The 6,048-nt window shown below is 28.7% G+C and overlaps 1 protein-coding gene across 1 annotated transcript in view; it reads left to right on the forward strand.

Moving 5' to 3' along the window:
- The window catches only part of LOC101234644 (uncharacterized), a 93,471-nt gene extending 88,615 nt beyond the window's left edge, over positions 1–4,856 (forward strand). Inside the window, exon 19 of the mRNA XM_065807752.1 lies at positions 4,780–4,856. The gene's annotated coding sequence lies outside the window, so the exon portion shown is untranslated. The remainder of the gene's footprint in view (positions 1–4,779) is intronic.
- Positions 4,857–6,048: the final 1,192 nt, after the last annotated feature.

A 6,048-nucleotide genomic window follows, 5' to 3' on the forward strand; every position in this document is an offset into this window, starting at 1 on the left:
ACTATCTGATATCGTTACAATGGCGCAACAAGCTGATGTGCATGTAAATTTCGAACTGCCCATCTAATTTATCGCATAATTTTTTTATGAATTGTTTATATTTATATTCGTTCCGTCCTTTCCATGTATTTATGATTGAACCTTGGTCTCACTGCAAGTATTTTTATTTTTTCGAAGCGAAGTTTTAATGTGAAAGATTTTAACGAATTACGCAACCAATCATTTTTTAATATGTTCGGGTTTCTTGTAACTTTTATGCTCATCACGAATGTTTTGAAAACGGTTTATAAATTAAATATTGTCGTACCGAAAACTGTCTGAAATATAGATTACAGTTGAACGTGTTCAAGACGACTGTTTTTCATAATAATTCTCAAAAGTAAAATCGAAGATTTCTTCCCTTTTTTATCTTTCAAAGTTGGTGGAGATACTTCATAGTGGCAACTTTTCTATTTGATCAAACAAGCCTCTCTTCATTAGTAATAATTGACACATACCACTTACAGAAGTACTTAAGAAAGCATTATCACTAATTCGGTATTTTTATTTCTGTATTTTGGTTGATAATAAGCCTACTTGTAGGTAATCTCATCTTAGAAAATTTTTAATAGTTTATGCAAAACCTATGAAAAGGATACAACAGTTTCTAATATAATGTTTTAAAACAAAATAATAATTTTTTGACATTATCAAGCGGAATTTTGGAATGGATAAGAAAAAGAAGTTTAAATCTATTTTTTCATAAATGGGTTTAGGTTAAGGTTACACCATTGAGAAAAATCTTTATTTTTAATTTTTTTTAATTGTTCTTTACAGAGTAAAATGGAGTAAGAGAAAAACGGTTTTAGTTTCTTAAATTTTTTTTGAAGAAAAAGTACTTTTAGGGTATTTATTATTTTATTGAGAATTTTTTTCACTATTTAAACTTATAAAAATTGAGAGAAAAACATTTTAAAATATATATCTTGAGTTGGTCAATCGTATACACGAAAGACGAACCCAAGATATAGTTTTAAATGTATTCAAAAAAATTTCTTTCTCAATTTTTATACTTAATTTAACACATGTAATAAATTTTTTCCTAACAAGGTGAAATTAAAATTTTTTTGTATATTCTAACAATAATTCGTGTGATGATGCAAGTTTAACAAATATTATATACTCAAGAACTATTATCGGATGAATTGTTGTCATAATTACAACCAGACTAATTTCATAGCCGGCAGATATCGTACTAAGTAAAGTACTGAAATTTTCGATGGGACTACCGTGAAATCCCGTAGTCTCATCACTTAACTCCGTCTTCATAAAGATTCTGCAAACTCTGTTATCATCATTTGTATTCCCAAAAAACAAGAAGCTGGTTTTAAAATTTTTGTTTGATTTTAACTTTTTTGTATCTAAATGAAAACTAATGCGTAACAAGCATTCAAAAAAATGAATCCACCATGTAAGGTATACAAGCCAAAAGCGTAATGTTTTTACAACTCTTTTAACAACAAAGTTTTTTATGCTAATCATTTTGGGAGTCGCACCACATATGCAACATTTTTGTTGATAATTTGTATCCATCAAAGCATTGCTTACTTTTCCGCCTATCAGTTAGAGTAAAAAGATCGTGTTTAAAAGTAATTTGAGATTCGCTGATTCTTTTGGTATTAGAATAAGTTGAAATACTTTTTTTAAAACTTTGTTTGTTTCTGTTGTAGTAAATTCGTTTTTTCTTTTGAAAAAATAAATTTAATCTGCATAAAAATGTGGAAGGATGATATATTGGCTTTCACTTAATCTCAACCGAATAAATAAAACTACAAACAGAAATTAGTAGCATCGGAGTTCGTTAATATCTGTTTATAAGTGTTGTGATCAGAGTTTCCTTCACATCCCAATTTGCTAATTAATGTGAATGACGCAGGAAACGAAGCGCAATGCGGAATTCCATCGTAAGGAATTTCGCATTGCGCTTTGATTAAACGTTAATTGGCTTTATCTTTATATGAAGATTGATTTCATCATGTGTATTGGAAATATGCTCATCTGAAAGGTAACCTTTTCAAAATATATTGTTTTTCATTTTGAGATTGTAAAGCCAAATTCAAGTACTGTTCTTGTACTAATTGGAGTTCACCATACTCTAAATCTGGCTGTTTTGGAACAACCTAGGGCCTTGCAATATTCTTCTTCTAGTGCTCTGTGATGGAGTTTTTATAAAATAGTGTGACAGACACCAAGCTACTGAAAATGTTTGCCAATCACTACAAAGAACGACATAAAATGTTGGTTGAATATAATAAAAGTTGAACATAATAAAGGTTAAACATAATAAAATCAGCAGAGTAAGAAATCGCTAGAAAACCGTGAAAAACATCACTTCATATCTTGCTTTTAACAGTACGTAAAACATCATCCCAATTAAAATAGTTTACTAGTCATATTTTGCTATTTAACTGTAAGACGACAGTCAGCCTTGTAATATATTAATTGCTGCCTATACTGACGTTGTGTTGTATAATTTAAGAGTCTAAATTGCTGTCTATTATGAAGTAAGGGATCTGATAACGAAGTTGAGTGTCTACGTTATGAAAACTAATGCCAAATGCGGATTTTTTTATTGAAAGTCAAGAACTTGAATTTGAGTTTTGATTTCAAGTGAAATTCGTGGAATTATGTAATTAATTATGTAGTTATATTAATTAGTGGTATGAACAATTAATCTTCTGTGCGTAGTAATGAGCTTGAACTCAGGTAGTTTTTCAAACTAAATTTTTAACAAACTGAATAGTTTCAAATCTCCCAACAAACAACTCTTTCAACTACATTTTTGGATTATTGCTGATGCTGTTGTTGTAATTTTTTCTGAAAAACCTATTGCTTAAAAAATTGTTTTATTATGGCTCATGTTTCGTGTAATTAGAATTTACGTTGTATGTAATTAAAGAACACTTGGTTTTTTATTACTAAAATACTTTATTTATAAACTTTCGATTATCCTCATTAATATACTTAATCACTTTTCAATTTACTATATATTTTTTTTCATTAAACTAGTTTTTATTAATATTACTTTTTCTTCTCTAGGTATTATTTTACTTGAGCACCCTAGTCTATACCCATTAAAATTAAACAATCATTAATGACACTTTTTTCAATATCCGTACTCCAACTTTGCATTTTTTAAATAAAAGCTCAAAAGCCAGAAAAGATATTGATTTCCTAAATTCATTCAAAAAGAGTTTCAAAGATGATGCAAAGTGTGACCGAAAATGATTGATACTTTCTAATTCCAAAAAGAAAGTGGCGAACTCTACAGGTCAAGTTTCACGTAATAAAACAATTCACTCATCAAAAAGAAAAATACTGTTTGCTGAATCAGCTTCAACATTAACATCTGATGACCTTGTGCCTGCTGTTGTTATGCAAAACCACAGCTTATCAGTTGTCAGCATCACGTTTTAGAATGGATTCTCTGACAGTTAATGGACGAAGAATTTGGTAGTAAGATAACGGCAATATACCTCAGTTACTATAAAATATCAAAGATAAATATTTTTACCAAAAAAATACAGTTTTATGGCTGCTCAAAGGTCTAAGAGTTTTGAAATGTTTAAAGTAAAACGATTGTTTCACAGCTGTTGACAGGTATTTTTATACGAGTTGATATTAACCTCTTTTGGTTAATAAGTTTAGATCAAGTTCAGACTAATCTTAAGATAAAATTCATTGGAAGGACCAAAACAAAATAAAACTCAGTATTTTTATTTAAAACAGCTCATTAAAATTATATTTAAAGTTTAAAACAAATAAAAATAACAATTTTCTGTCTAAGCTTTCTAGACACTTTGTCAAGAGTAAAATATATCAAACTTGTCAGCGGTTTTTTTTCAAAGAATCTGCTCGCCGATAATCACCAACTGTTGTCTGATGAGCATCACGATGGATAAGTAGTAATCAACCGGTTACGGAGTTTTGCTGGTGTTTTGTTTTAAAAGCAAGCCTTCTGAATGGAATGGTATTGTCGCATTAATCAAGTACTTTTTCTTTTATTTTCAATATTTCTTTTTTGTTTTTAGATTTTTTTGTAATCTAACTTACATTTGTTTATTTCTTATCTAACCTTTTTAAAATAAATTTATCATAAAAAAAACTCTAAAAAAATTCTATTTTTTCGCATTTCTTTTAAAAGATCAAATTGGGTTATGGCTACTAAGCGTATTCAGTTTAAACTCAATAAATTCAGTCAAATCCGCAGCAACCATTATAAACTAGATAATTTTAAGAGCCAAATAAAAAGATAACGATAAATAATTTGTCTTTTATTATATTTATAATATAGTTTTATTATAGTTTTATATAATATAGATTATTAATATAGTTAGCTTATTTTATATGAAGGCCCCCCACAAAGGGGTTTGAGTTGAGACATTTGACCGATAAAATTTAAGCACCGACGTTTTGATTTTCCGTTAGTGACGAATAATAACGAGTTAAGTACAAACTTATATAAGCCATTTGAAATAAATCGAATACAAAATGATTTTTGTATTTAGACCTGAAAAGTTGTAAGATTTCAGAAAATATTTTCAATTTCAAACATTACATTATTTAGTTTCAATTTCACACGTGCATTACATTATTTAGTTTCAAACTTTTAAGACATTTCGTTTCAACCTTTGCATAAAATTTCAAAAATAACAAACTTTGTATGAATATAAATTTGTCACACCATAAACTTTTGCTGTTTTAAACGCATAAAGAATTGTATTTTTGCAAACTAAAAAGGAACTTCTGTATTTTATTTAATAGTATTCGTTATTAACAGAAAAATCAAACGTCGATGTTTAGTAAAAATCATTTTTCTAGTTCACACACACACAAAAGGGTTTTAAAAGCTTTCAACTTTCAAAATTTGAATGCAGCTAAACCACGGTGGGCACATTGCTGGACTCGGACTTCATACTTCAACAAGCAGAGAAATCTGCAGCTGTCAGTGCCATTGGATTAATTGATTTGTTGAAAAAGTTCAACTTTGTTGTTGAAGCATGCTTTGGGAACCATCTAAATAAGCAGTATGGGTTCAGCAGTTCAAAGACAGTTTCAAGTGTTGACTTACCTGTTACATCAAAAGTGCATTCTGTCTTTTTCCATGTCAGCCAGTTCAAGAAAAAAAATTACTGACTGTGAATGTTTAGTGAACAAGTCACAGATGCTCTACATCACACTTTTCAACAACATTGGCATAAGGTATAAGCGCTCACAAGACTATCTTAATATGCAATTAACTTAAAGAACTCATTGTTGACTACAACAGTAAAGTCATGAGCAATTTGAAATGATTTCTCCATTCTATTGCACAATTTTGAAAGTTTAAGTGAAGCTACAAAACTACAAAGATTTCTCCCATTACCTTGGTTTTCCGTATCTCAAAACTGAAGCTGTTAAACAGAAATGTTTTATAACAAAAAATAATCCGGTGATATTTAATATTTAGTGGTATGAATTAAATATCATATTTAATATGATATTTAATTCATACCACATTTCTTTTCTGAACGATGTGCTAAAACTGTAAAAAAAATTGTACTCTTTTTGGCCTAATGCAATTTTTAGGCACATCCCATTTTGTGGTAATGTTACAAAACTGTAACTGTATTCTCCTCTTATTTCTTTTACTTTCTAAAGTTTTAATAAATACACAGTTTGAATGAAACCTTCAGTTTTAAAATTCAGAAACCAGGGCTTTGCAACTCATCCTTGTTATTTTATGGTCCTTGATTTAACGAAGTTTTTGAGGTCTTTTACCAATATGTTTAATATTTCTATTCTTCTTTACATTGTTTTATAACATTTTCTTAATTTTTCATGAATTTATATAAAAACTTCATATGTTAACTACTTAAATTCTACAAAATATGGTAATTTCTTACACTTACTCAATTTAAAGAGAAATGAACTTTAAAGCTATTTATCTTCTGCGGACACAATAACTAGATTTCAAAATTTCCTTTTTTCTAATGCCCTACACTCAAAAAAATCTTTCCTTGCGTATTA

The sequence above is a fragment of the Hydra vulgaris genome, chromosome 10 (genome assembly GCF_038396675.1).
Source record: "Hydra vulgaris chromosome 10, alternate assembly HydraT2T_AEP".
In the NCBI taxonomy this organism is placed as follows: Eukaryota; Metazoa; Cnidaria; class Hydrozoa; order Anthoathecata; family Hydridae; genus Hydra; species Hydra vulgaris.